Source organism: Panulirus ornatus, chromosome 38, assembly GCF_036320965.1.
Source record: "Panulirus ornatus isolate Po-2019 chromosome 38, ASM3632096v1, whole genome shotgun sequence".
NCBI lineage: Eukaryota > Metazoa > Arthropoda > Malacostraca > Decapoda > Palinuridae > Panulirus > Panulirus ornatus.
The window spans coordinates 28051665-28066822 of record NC_092261.1 but is presented as its reverse complement, the minus strand read 5'-3'; the positions used below and the strand labels follow the sequence as shown (position 1 = coordinate 28066822).

At 40.7% G+C, this 15158-nt stretch overlaps 1 protein-coding gene across 2 annotated transcripts in view; it reads right to left on the bottom strand.

The window, feature by feature from the left end:
* Positions 1-15158, bottom strand: part of LOC139760937 (uncharacterized) — a 161801-nt gene that overhangs the window by 115986 nt on the left and 30657 nt on the right. The window contains exon 2 of one of the 2 annotated variants that reach the window (XM_071684724.1): positions 9464-9651. The exons of the other annotated variant lie outside the window; for it this stretch is intronic. The gene's annotated coding sequence lies outside the window, so the exon portion shown is untranslated. The remainder of the gene's footprint in view (positions 1-9463; positions 9652-15158) is intronic. 2 annotated transcript variants of the gene reach the window in all.

The following is a 15158-nucleotide window of genomic DNA, read 5'->3' as shown; positions in this document are numbered from 1 at the left end:
GCAAGCATTCCGCCAATCCTCAGGCACCTCACCATGAGTCATACATACATTAAATAACCTAACCAATCAGTCAACAATACAGTCACCCCCTTTTTTAATAAATTCCACTGCAATACCATCCAAACCCGCTGCCTTGCTGGCTTTCATCTTCCATAAAGCTTTTACTACCTCTTCTCTGTTTACCAGATCATTCTCCCTAACCCTCTCACTTTGCACACCACCTCGACCAAAACACCCTATATCTGCCACTCTATCATCAAACACATTCAACAAACCTTCAAAATACTCACTCCATCTCCTCACATCACCACTACTTGTTATCACCTCCCCATTAGCCCCCTTCACTGAAGTTCCCATTTGTTCCCTTGTCTTACGCACTTTATTTACCTCCTTCCAAAACATCTTTGTATTCTCCCGAAAACTTAATGATACTCTCTCACCCCAACTCTCATTTGCCCTCTTTTTCAGCTCTTGCACCTTTCTCTTGACCTCCTGCATCTTTCTTTTATACTTCTCCCACTCATTTGCATTATTTCCCTGCAAAAAATTGTCCAAATGCCTCTCTCTTCTCTTTCACTAATAATCTTACTTCATCCCACCACTCTACCCTTTCTAATCTGCCCACCTCCCACACTTCTCATGCCACAAGCATCTTTTGCGCAAGCCATCACTGCTTCCCTACATACATCCCATTCCTCACCCACTCCCCTTATGTCCTTTGTTCTCACCTTTCTCCATTCTGTACATAGTCTCTCCTGGCACTTCCTCACACAAGTCTCCTTCCCAAGCTCACTCATTTTCACCACTCTCTTCACCCCAACATTCTCTCTCGTTTTCTGAAAACCTCTACAAATCTTCACCTTCGCCTCCACAAGATAATGATCAGACATCCCTCCAGTTGCACCTCTCAGCATATTAACATCCAAAAGTCTCTCTTTCGCGCGCCTATCAATTAACACGTAATTCAATAACGCTCTCTGGCCATCTCTCCTATTTACATACGTATACTTATGTATATCTCTCTTTCCTTTCCTCAAACACACTACCTATCTCTCCTTTTTTCTCATCTTGGTTACATCCACACACATTTAGACACCCCAATCTGAGCCTTCAAGGAGGATGAGCACTCCCCACGTGACTCCTTCTTCTGTATGAATATGTACATGTGTATATGTATACGTCTGTGTATGTATGTATGCGTTGAAATGTTTATGTACATATATGTGCGTGCATGGATGTTCATGGATATACATGTGTATGTGGGTGGGTTGGGCCACTCCTCATCTGCTTCCTTGCACTACCTCGCTGACACGGGAGACGGAGATTATGTATAATAAAAAAAAGGTATATGTATGTATACGTTGAAATGTATATGTATGTATATGTGCATGTGTGAGCATTTATGTATATATATGTGCATGTGCGCGGGATGGACCATTCCTCGTCTGTTTCCCCTCTACTACCTCACTAACCCGGGAGACGGCAGTAAAGTACAATGAAAAATAAATATATAAATGTCCATACACGCACATATACATACACATACATATACATATATACACAGGTACATATTCATACTTGCTTGCCTTCATCCTTTCCTGGCACTACCCTGCCCCACAGGAAACAGCACCGCTACCCCCTGCTCCAGCAAGGTAGTATCAGGAAAACACAAAAAAAGGCCACATTCCTTCATACTCAGTCTCTAGCTGTCATGTGTAATGCATCAAAACAACAGCTCCCGATCCATATCCAGGCTCCACAGACCTTTCTATGGTTCAGTCCATTGAGAGCACATTGACCCCAGTATACCACATCGTTCCATTTCACTCTATTCCTTGCAATCCTCTCACCCTCCTGTATGTTCAGGCCCCGATTGCTCAAAATCTACATACATATACAGACATAAACATATATACATAAGTACATATTCATACCTGCGTGCCTTCAACTGATTCCCACCACCATCCCACCCCATAGGAAACAGCATCACTGCCCAACACTCCAACAAGGTAGCGCCAGGAAAACAGACAAAAAAGGCAACATTCATTCACACTTATTAACTAGCTGTCATGTGTAATGCTCTAGTTGTCATGTGTAATGCACCAAAACCTCAGCTCCCTATCCACATCCAGGCCCAACAGACCTTTCCAAGGCTTACACCTGATGTTTCACATGCCCTGGTTCAGTCCATTGACAGCATGTCGACCCCAGTATACCACATCATTCCAATTAACTCTTACTTGCACGCCTCTTACCCTCCTGTATGTTAGGGCACCAATCACTCAAAATCTTTTTCACTTCATCCTTTCACCTCCAATTTGGTATCCCGCTTCTCCTTGTTCCCTTTACCTGACACACATTTCCTCTTTGTCAACCTTTCCTTCAATTCACACCCACAAAAGATAATCTTCAAACTCTAGATTTCTATATCAAAACCCTGCATGAATTTCATAAACTTTCTTATAACACCCAAAAACATGTTTTGGACAATCACATGTTTACCAAATGGCATCCTAGCTTCGTCTCTCCGACATATATCAACTGACTGTTATATTCCTCTCTTGTGTCTCCCCTGATGATGTGATTATTACACGAAAGTGCACTTGGGAACTTTTCGTGTTTCATTATCCCGTGGACTCATAGGAATATATATATACATACAAAGACATATACATATATACACATGTACATAATTCAAACTTGCTCCATTTATTCATCACCACCCCGACACACATGAAATGACAACCCCCTCCCCCCGTATGCGCACATGGTAGCGCTAGGAAAAGACAACAAAGGCCACATTCGTTCACACTGTCTCTAGTTGTCATGTATAATGCACCATAACCACAGCTCCCTTTCCACATCCAAGCCCCACAAAACTTTCCATGGTTTACCCTAGACGCTTCACATGCCCTGGTTCAATCCACTCCCAACACATCGACCCTGGTATATCAAATCGTTCCAATTCACACTATTCCTTGCACATCTTTCACCCTCCTGCATGTTCAGGCCCCGATCGCTCAAAATCTTTTTCACTCCATCCTTCCTCCTCCAATTTGGTCTCCCACTTCCCCTCCTTCCCTCCACCTCTGACACATATATCCTCTTTGTCAATCTTTCCTCACTCATTCTCTCCATGTGACCAAACCATTTCAATACACCCTCTTTTGCTTTCTCAACCATACTCATTTTATTACCACACATCTCTCTTACCCTTTCGTTACCTACTCGATCAAACCACCTCACACTAAATATTGTCTTCAAACATTTCATTTCCAACACATCCATCCTCCTCCCCACAACCCTATCTATAGCCCATGCCTCGCAACCATACAACATTGTTGGAACCACTATTCCTTCAAACATACCCATTTTTGCTTTCCGAGATAATGGTCTCGACTTCCACACATTCTTCAACACTCCCAGAATTTTCGCCCCCTCCCCCATCCTATGATTCACTTCCGCTTCCATGATTCCATCTGCTGCCAAATCCACTCCCAGATATCTAAAACACTTCACTTACAGTTTTTCTCCATTCAAATTTACCTCCCAATTAACTTGTCCCTCAACCCTACTGTACTTAATAACCTTGCTCTTATTCACATTTACTCTCAGCTTTCTTCTTTCACACACTTTACCAAACTCAGTCACCAGCTTCTGCAGTTTCTCACCCAAATTCAGCCACCAGCGCTGTATCATCAGCGAACAACAACTGACTCACTTCCCAAGCCCTCTCATCCACAACAGACGACATACTTGCCCCTCTCTCGAAAACTCTTGCATTCACCTCCCTAACAACCCCATCCATAAACAAATTAAACACCCATGGAGACATCATGCACCCCTGCTGCAAACCGACATTCACTGAGAACCAATCACTTTCCTCTCTTTCTACTCGTACACATGTCTTACATCCTTTCATTACTTACTTGATCAAACCACCTCATACCACATACTGTCCTCAAACATCTCATTTCCAACACATCCACCCTACTCTGCACAACCCTATCTATAGCCAACGCCTCGCAACCACATAACATTGATGGAACCACTATTCCTTCAAATATACCCATTTTTGAGGCAAATAAAAACCTCTATACATCTATACCCATAAATGACATCTTGACTTGAGTCATTTCAAATTTGCATCACTTGAAAATTTTTCATTCTTGTCCGTAGTTTCCCATGTTAGTGAGGTAAACAGAGAAGAAGTAGTGAAAGCTTTGCAGAAGATGAAAGCTGGCAAGGCGGCGGGTTTGGATGGTATTGCAGTGGAACTTAGTAAAAAAAAGGCGGTGATGGTGTTGTTGACTGGTTGGTAAGGATATTCAATGTATGTATGGCTCATGGTGAAGTGCCTGAGGATTGGTGAAACGCATGCACAGTGCCAATGTACAAAGGCAAAGGGGATAAAGGTGAGTGTTCAAATTACAGAGGTATAAGTTTGTCGAGTATTCCTGGGAAATTATATGGGACGGTATTGATTGAGAGGGTGAGAGCATGTACAGAACATTAGATTGGGGAAGAGCAGTGTGGTTTAAGAAGTGGTAGAGGATGTGTGCATCAGATGTTTGCTTTGAAGAATGTGTGAGATAAATACCTAGAAAAACAAATGGATTTGTATGTAGCATTTATGGATCTGGAGACGGTATATGATAGAGTTAATAGAGATGCTCTGTGGAAGGTATTAAGAGTATATAGTGTGGGAGGCAAGCTGCTGGAAGCAGTGAAAAATGTTTATCGAGGAATCCCAGATATGTGAATACATACTCCATACAAGGGCATATAAAAACCTATATACCTTTACCTAATACTTGGGTAAATAAAAACCCCTATAATCTAAATCCCAAAATGAGGCAAATAAAAACCTCTATACATTTATACCCGTAAATGACATCTTGACTTGAAACATTTCATATTTGCATCACTTAAAAATTTTTGCTTTCATTCTTGTCTGCAGTTTCCCATGTTAGTGAGGTAGTGCCAGCAAAAGACAAACTAAAGGCCTCATTTGTTTACTTCCATTCTCTAGCTATCATACGTAATGCACTAAAACCACAGTCCCCATCTATTACCAGGCCTCAAAGACCTTTCCATGATATTCCTAGCTGCTTCCTATGCCATTCTCTAGTTATCATGTGTTATGCACTAAAACCACAGCCCCATCCATGACCTGGTCACAAAGACATTTCCATGGTTTTCCTAGCTGCTTCATATGCCCTGATTCAGTCCAATGACAGCATGTACCCTTATGTATTCCACACTGCACCAACTCACTCTAACCCATGAACTCCTTTCACCCTCCCATATGTTCAGGCCTCAAGCACTCAAAATCTTATTCATTTCATCCTTCCACCTCCAATTCAGTCTTCCCCTTCTTGTCCCCTCCTCTTATGATGCATATACTTTTTGTCATCCCCTCCTCAATCATTCTCTCATGTGTCTAATTAATCAAATGGTTTAATACATATCCTTTCATCAATCTTTTAAATACTTTTATTATGTGTATAGTCAGGATAAGTGGTCTGTATTGTCCTAATTAGTTTGGATCCTCCTTTGTGTATTAGTGTTATATATGTTAGTTTGTGAATACTTGCAATTTTGCTCTCATCCAAACTCTGTCTCAATAACATCACTGATTTCATTACAGCTGTTTTTGTCTTTTTGAGGATTTCTTCATATTTGATCAATGTTTCCTGCATTAGCAAGGTAGTGCCAAAAACATATGAAGAAAGGCCTCATCTACTCACATCCATTCTCTTCCTGTCATCTATACTCCATTGAAACTACCGTTTTGTATCCACAACCAGGCCCCACCAACTTTCCATGATTAACCCAAGATGCTTCACATGCCCTGGTTCAGTCCACTGATAGCATGTCAGCCCCAGTGTACAACATTGTTCCAATTCACTCCATCCCATGCATGCCTTTCACCCATTCACATGTTCAGGCCCTCACTCCATCCTTCCATCTCCAATTTGGTTTTCCATTCTCCCTGTTCTCTCCACTTCTGACAAATAAATCCACTTTCTCAACCTTTCTTCACTCATTCTCTCCATATGTCCATACCATTTCAGCACATCCTCTTCAGCTTTCTCAACCACACTCTTTTTATTACCTCACCTATCTCTTACCCTTTCATCACTCACTCAATCAATCAACCACATTCTTTTTATTACCTCACCTATCTCTTGCCATTTCACTATTTAATCAAACCACCTCACATCACATATTTGAGGAATGTGGCTGAATTTTCTCCAAGTTCATCAAAAACTGCTTTCTTGTTTTTCTCTTTGTTCATGTAGTTAATTGTAACTTTGTATTGTTTCCACATTCTATATAACTTTTACTTTATTAATTTTTGTTCACTTTGAAGGGATTTCAATATTACAATATGTGCATTCTTTATTTTCTTGTCAAATTCTCTTATTCTTATTTCTTTTGGCACTATCCTCTTTCTATTTTTCCATGCCTTTCTTCGGCTCATCTACAATTTTACTGTCCTAAGGTATTTTCCATTTTGCCCTTGTTTTTGTTTTCTTTGGTAGCTGTTCAGTGACTGCTTGGACTAATCTTGAACAATATTTTTTTTCTTTTCTCCAAGCCATTCTTTCTAATGACCTCATTTCATATTGTGCTTATAATCTTCACAATTATCTTTTTCTTGTCTGATTCATCGTGGTCACAATTCATACCACTCAACTCACTGTCTATTAATAATGTTGCTGTGTTGTGCTCACAGTCATTCATTTCCATTTCATACACTGGTGATTTCTCTGATATCATCAGACAGACTTGAATCATTTACCTTTAAATCTGAAGATAATGACATGTCATTTCTAAAAGTGAAAACAGTGCCATATCATTTGTAAAAACAAGATCTATTGTGTTGTCCCCTGTTGTTGGTCTGTGGTTTACCTGCATAATGCTTCACTGAATCAAATAAATCAGTTACAAGAGTATGTTTTTTGAGAGAGTTGAAGAGGGTGAGTTGAAAGGGTTTGGAAATACAGAGGGAATAAGAGAGAAAAAGTTGACTAAGAAATTATCCATGTCAGAAGTGGAGAGGATGAGGAGAAGGGGTAAGGGGAAGACCTAACTAGGGATAGAAGGGAAAGATGCTTTGAGTGATCAGGACCCGAACTTATAGGAGGGTATGCGGAATGCAAAAGATAAAGCAAATTGTAGCAATGTGGTATACAAGTATAATACAAGTAAACACCTTTAGGATCATAAACAAAGTGTACTCCACATGACTAATATAGAAAAACTACATTTTCATTGCAACATGATCCCAGACAATTTACATTCCCTAAATTCTTCATGTATACCCTCAGTTCCACCTACATGAACTTAAAAATAAAGACAAAAGATCTATCTTGGTTCTCTCAGCCTCACACCCCAGCTTATACCAGAAGTTCAGTTTGTTCCCAAGGGGAATAATAAGCAAATGGTCCTTAAAAGAAAAAATCATTATAAGGTGTTCCAAGGCTTACTGACTAAAGCTGCAGAGGCCTAATAAAAATTTGGGGTTCATTTCAACAAGAACTACAATATATACCAATCCTGGAGTTTAGATTGAAATGGAAAATATGATTCTGCTGCACCTTACCCAAAATCTATTGCACCTGGCCAATAACAAGAGCAAAAATTCTACATACAATAGACAAGCAAAGCCCCAGAGAAATTCTCATCTAAGCTAACATATACATATATCTGTTACAGTGGATATGGTACACAACCAAAGGTCTACTAAGGTTCCATACAGAAGTGCTCCATGAGGGATCTCAATGATTACCACACACAGACACCTTCAGACTTGGTTCTTCCAATGTATCATCAGTACACTAGAAAAGATTTGGGAACTTTCCACCACAGGGTCTTTAACCCTTCATTAATGACAGAAATTCACAAAATGAGCTAATGAGACACATGTCAATCAGACACATCCAAAATAGTGATAGCAACAAACAACATCAATGGAGGGGTCCATCTGGTGGAACATCCCAGCCAAAAGGAAAGAAATATGAATCAATGTCCCATATTACAACACAATTTGACAATATCCTCACATATGCATAGAATTCAGGACCTACCTCCTGTAGCATGATCAAGTCCCACATCCATACGTATAGAACCTATACTACTATATATCTTAAGTGATATGCTATAAAATACTCTAAACAATGTGCTCTATGCCATTTTCATCATTTTCCACCAAAGAAAAAAAATGTAAATTCAGTAAATTACTAGGTATACCAACTCATCAGCCATAACTTAAGTGTGTAGTCAAAATCATGCTGAAGAAACGCAAGAGCCTGTCTAGCTAAAACTCATCAAAATTTAGCCTACACGAAATGACACTCAATCAAAAATATACCTACACTGGAAGACAAAGAGCACATATGAAAAATCAAAAGTTAAGCTAACCAGCAGACCCTGCACCAATACAGTAAAATGAACCCATGATCAGCTAACCAGCTTAACTGAACAAATAAACTGCCATGCACCATGAAGCTGTAAAGAGAGAGCAAAGTACCTATAATTCACTTATGAAAAAATTGAAAAGGGTACAGATCTGACATGTAGAGTCAAAAGTCACAAAGTGACAACATATATTGACAAAAACTGTGGTCAACAGGTATAAACTGCTCAAACACTGACAAAAACAGGTATGCACTGCTCAATTATGAACAAGTGAACAATGGGAGCTGGGGGCCACAAGGTGCCATCCTACCACTGTGCCAATGTCATCATAGACTTGATCAGATTGCTATATGGTTGCTATGTCCCCAATAAATTGGCCTCTTGGATATCATACTGGTCAATAAGAATGAAACCCAAATAGACGCACCCTATTTTGCAGGGTGAAATGGAGATTTAAACCATGTAACTTCAGCGCTTTCTCTTATGCCCATTTAGCTCTGTCTAGAGGAAAAAAAGGCAAACAAACTACTTGCCAGTTATGTTTAAAATAATTAAACCAATGTAATCTAACCTAACCCCTATCCAAAGAAATTATTTTTGTCTATTTTTGTCCATCAAATCACTCCAAACCAACACTATATCATACTGACCACTAAGTTTAGTTTTTGAGCCTTCATAACCAAATGGTGTTACCAGACTCCACCTGCATGAGGTTACACTGTGAGCAAAAAGTCAAAGAACTTCTCACTCTAAAGGAGTCCATATTTACCTGCTCCAGAAAGCAGTGTAACACTGGGTTGCAGGAGCCTTTGGAAAGAGGTCCTTGGGTAACTATAAATAACTAAAACAAATGAATAACCAAATGTAATACATCCTAGGTTACAATAATGCATTCATCTTGTCAAACACGACTAACATAACCAAATCCAAGCCTTAGTTTATTTGGCAAAGGTGTCTTAAGTACATTAACCTAAAGTGAGATTCATTCAAGCTTTCTTGGATTCTGTATTTCTCTGAACAAATTACACTTACTAACCTTACTTTAAGCATAAGTGAAAAACTTCTAGCAGAAATTCAAGAAATCTCTCCCTGGAGTGCTAAGAAGGTCTCTTAAACAAGGATTCTCTTTAATACCCATTGAAATATTCCAGTTTCCTTCTTTGCTTGAGCATATATCCAAAAGTTTTCCATCATCAATAAATCATGGATTCTCAGGATCAGTATCTGAAATGTCATTGAACAAGGACATAAAATAGTTATTCATTATTTGTATTAAGTTACGACTAATGCATAGTTTTAAAGGTCTTTAGTAACATACCAAATGCCTTAATGTGAATAGCAAATAAAAACCTACATCCATCCTTAATCATGTCTACCATGATTATTAAAAAATAATCTGTATAATAAATTGGCTCCGAAGTCTCACAAATCAATTTCTATTAATTTAAAAAATAAGTAGCAACAGTAATGTAGCAGTTGAGGGAATAATTGGTGTACATGGGGTGTTCAGTGTTGTAAACAGAAATGGTGAAGAGCTTGTAGATTTTTTTTTTTTTTGCCGCTGTCTCACGCGTTTGCGAGGTAGCGCAAGGAAACAGACGAAAGAAATGGCCCAACCCAACCCCATACACATGTATATACATACACGTCCACCCACGCAAATATACACACCTACACAGCTTTCCATGGTTCACCCCAGACGCTTCACATGCCCTGATCCAATCCACTGACAGCACGTCAACCCCGGTATACCACATCGCTCCAATTCACTCTATTCCTTGCCCTCCTTTCACCCTCCTGCATGTTCAGGCCCCGATCACACAAAATCTTTTTCACTCCATCTTTCCACCTCCAATTTGGTCTCCCTCGTCTCCTCGTTCCCTCCACCTCCAACATATATATCCTCTTGGTCAATCTTTCCTCACTCATTCTCTCCATGTGCCCAAACCATTTCAAAACACCCTCTTCTGCTCTCTCAACCACGCTCTTTTTATTTCCACACATCTCTCTTACCCTTACATTACTTACTCGATCAAACCACCTCACACCACATATTGTCCTCAAACATCTCATTTCCAGCACATCCATCCTCCTGTGCACAACTCTATCCATAGCCCACGCCTCGCAACCATACAACATTGTTGGCACCACTATTCCTTCAAATATACCCATTTTGCTTTCCGAGATAATGTTCTCGACTTCCACACATTCTTCAAGGCTCCCAGAATTTTCGCCCCCTCCCCCACCCTATGATCCACTTCCGCTTCCATGGTTCCATCCGCTGCCAGATCCACTCCCAGATATCTAAAACACTTCACTTCCTCCAGTTTTTCTCATTCAAACTCACCTCCCAATTGACTTGACCCTCAACCCTACTGTACCTAATAACCTTGCTCTTATTCACATTTACTCTTAACTTTCTTCCTCCACACACTTTACCAAACTCAGTCACCAGCTTCTGCAGTTTCTCACATGAATCAGCCACCAGCGCTGTATCATCAGCGAACAACAACTGACTCACTTCCCAAGCTCTCTCATCCACAACAGACTTCATACTTGCCCCTCTTTCCAAAACTCTTGCATTCACCTTCCTAACAACCCCATCCATAAACAAATGAAACAACCATGGAGACATCACACACCCCTGCCGCAAACCTACATTCACTGAGAACCAATCACTTTCCTCTCTTCCTACACGTACACATGCCTTACATCCTCGATAAAAACTTTTCACTGCTTCTAACAACTTGCCTCCCACACCATATATTCTTAATACCTTCCACAGAGCATCTCTATCAACTCTATCATATGCCTTCTCCAGATCCATAAATGCTACATACAAATCCATTTGCTTTTCTAGGTATTTCTCACATACATTCTTCAAAGCAAACACCTGATCCACACATCCTCTACCACTTCTGAAACCACACTGCTCTTCCCCAATCTGATGCTCTGTACATGCCTTCACCCTCTCAATCAATACCCTCCCATATAATTTACCAGGAATACTCAACAAACTTATACCTCTGTAATTTGAGCACTCACTCTTATCCCCTTTGCTTTTGTACAATGGCACTATGCACGCATTCCGCCAATCCTCAGGCACCTCACCATGAGTCATACATACATTAAATAACCTTACCAACCAGTCAACAATACAGTCACCCCCTTTTTTAATAAATTCCACTGCAATACCATCCAAACCTGCTGCCTTGCCGGCTTTCATCTTCCGCAAAGCTTTTACTACCTCTTCTCTGTTTACCAAATCATTTTCCCTAACCCTCTCACTTTGCACACCACCTCGACCAAAACACCCTATATCTGCCACTCTATCATCAAACACATTCAACAAACCTTCAAAATACTCACTCCATCTCCTTCTCACATCACCACTACTTGTTATCACCTCCACATTTGCGCCATTCACTGAAGTTCCCATTTGCTCCTTTGTCTTACGCACTTTATTTACCTCCTTCCAGAACATCTTTTTATTCTCCCTAAAATTTAATGATACTCTCTCAACCCAACTCTCATTTGCTCTTTTTCTCACCTCTTGCACCTTTCTCTTGACCTCCTGTCTCTTTCTTTTATACATCTCCCACTCAATTGCATTTTTTCCCTGCAAAAATCGTCCAAATGCCTCTCTCTTCTCTTTCACTAATACTCTTACTTCTTCATCCCACCACTCACTACCCTTTCTAATCAACCCATCTCCCACTCTTCTCATGCCACAAGCATCTTTTGCGCAATCCATCACTGATTCCCTAAATAATTCCCATTCCTCCCCCACTCCCCTTACTTCCATTGTTCTCACCTTTTTCCATTCTGTACTCAGTCTCTCCTGGTACTTCCTCACACAAGTCTCCTTCCTAAGCTCACTTACTCTCACCACCCTCTTCACCCCAACATTCACTCTTCTTTTCTGAAAACCCATACAAATCTTCACCTTAGCCTCCACAAGATAATGATCAGACATCCCTCCAGTTGCACCTCCCAGCACATTAACATCCAAAAGTCTCTCTTTCGCGCACCTGTCAATTAACACGTAATCCAATAACGCTCCCTGGCCATCTCTCCTACTTACATAAGTATACTTATGTATATCTCGCTTTTTAAACCAGGTATTCCCAATCATCAGTCCTTTTTCAGCACATAAATCTACAAGCTCTTCACCATTTCCATTTACAACACTGAACACCCCATGTATACCAATTATTCCCTCAACTGCCACATTACTCACCTTTGCATTCAAATCACCCATCACTATAACCCGGTCTCATGCATCAAAACCACTAACACACTCATTCAGCTGCTCCCAAAACACTTGCCTCTCATGATCTTTCTTCTCATGCCCAGGTGCATATGCACCAATAATCACCCATCTCTCTCCATCAACTTTCAGTTTTACCCATATCAATCGAGAATTTACTTTCTTATATTCTATCACATACTCCCACAGCTCCTGTTTCAGGAGTACTGCTACTCCTTCCCTTGCTCTTGTCCTCTCACCAACCCTTGACTTTACTCCCAAGACATTCCCAAACCACTCTTCCCCTTTACCCTTGAGCTTCGTTTCACTCAGAGCCAAAGCATCCAGGTTCCTTTCCTCAAACATACTACCTATCTCTCCTTTTTTCACATCTTGGTTACATCCACACACATTTAGGCACCCCAATCTGAGCCTTCGAGGAGAATGAGCACTCCCCGCGTGACTCCTTCTTCTGTTTCCCATTTTAGAAAGTTAAAAAAAATACAAGGAGGGGAGGATTTCTGGCCCCCCGCTCCCGTCCCCTCTAGTCGCTTTCTACTGAAAAAGGATTGGTGGCTGGAAATACCTGGTTTAAAAAGAAAGATTCCCATCTTCTTGGGGCAAGTGCTTTGGGAGCAGCTGAATGAGTGCGTCAGTGGTTTTGATGCACGAGACCCGGTTATAGTGATGGGTGATTTGAATGCAAAGGTGAGTAATGTGGCAGTTGAGGGAATAATTGGTATACATGGGGTGTTCAGTGTTGTAAATGGAAATGGTGAAGAGCTTGTAGATTTATGTGCTGAAAAAGGACTGATGATTGGGAATACCTGGTTTAAAAAGCGAGATATACATAAGTATACTTATGTAAGTAGGAGAGATGGCCAGAGAGCGTTATTGGATTACGTGTTAATTGACAGGCGCGCGAAAGAGAGACTTTTGGCTGTTAATGTGCTGAGAGGTGCAACTGGAGGGATGTCTGATCATTATCTTGTGGAGGCTAAGGTGAAGATTTGTATGGGTTTTCAGAAAAGAAGAGTGAATGTTGGGGTGAAGAGGGTGGTGAGAGTAAGTGAGCTTGGGAAGGAGACTTGTGTGAGGAAGTACCAGGAGACACTGAGTACAGAATGGAAAAAGGTGAGAACAATGGAAGTAAGGGGAGTGGGGGAGGAATGGGATGTATTTAGGGAATCAGTGATGGATTGCGCAAAAGTTGCTTGTGGCATGAGAAGAGTGGGAGGTGGGTTGATTAGAAAGGGTAGTGAGTGGTGGGATGAAGAAGTAAGATTATTAGAGAAAGAGAAGAGAGAGGCATTTGGACGATTTTTGCAGGGAAAAAATGCAATTGAGTGGGAGATGTATAAAAGAAAGAGACAGGAGGTCAACAGAAAGGTGCAAGAGGTGAAAAAGAGGGCAAATGAGAGTTGGGTTGAGAGAGTATCATTAAATTTTAGGGAGAATAAAAAGATGTTCTGGAAGGAGGTAAATAAAGTGCGTAAGACATGGGAGCAAATGGGAACTTCAGTGAAGGGCGCAAATGGGGAGGTGATAACAAGAAGTGGTGATGTGAGAAGGAGATGCAGTGAGTATTTTGAAGGTTTGTTGAATGTGTTTGATGATAGAGTGGCAGATATAGAGTGTTTTGGTCGATGTGGTGTGCAAAGTGAGAGGGTTAGTGAAAATGATTTCGTAAACAGAGAAGAGGTAGTAAAAGCTTTGCAGAAGATGAAAGCCGGCAAGGCAGCAGGTTTGGATGGTATTGCAGTGGAATTTATTAAAAAAGGGGGTGACTGTATTATTGACTGGTTGGTAAGGTTATTTAATGTATGTATGACTCATGGTGAGGTGCCTGAGGATTGGCAGAATGCGTGCATAGTGCCATTGTACAAAGGCAAAGGGGATAAGAGTGAGTGCTCAAATTTCAGAGGTATAAGTTTGTTCAGTATTCCTGGTCAATTATATGGGAGGGTATTGATTGAGAGGGTGAAGGCATGTACAGAGCATCAGATTGGGGAAGAGCAGTGTGGTTTCAGAAGTGGTAGAGGATGTGTGGATCAGGTGTTTGCTTTAAAGAATGTATGTGAGAAATACTTAGAAAAGCAAATGGATTTGTATGTAGCATTTATGGATCTGGAGAAGGCATATGATAAGAGTTGATAGAGATGCTCTGTGGAAGGTATTAAGAATATATGGTGTGTGAGGCAAGTTGTTAGAAGCAGTGAAAAGTTTTTATCGAGGATGTAAGGCATGTGTACATGCAGGAAGAGAGGAAAGTGATTGGTTCTAGGTGAATGTAGGTTTGCTGCAGGGATGTGTGATGTCTCCATGGTTGTTTAATTTGTTAATGGATGGGGTTGTTAGGGAGGTGAATGCAAGAGTTTTGGAAAGAGGGGCAAGTATGAAGTCTGTTGTGGATGAGAGAGCTTGGGAAGTGAGTCAGTTGTTGTTCGCTGATGATACAGCGCTGGTGGCTGATTCATGTGAG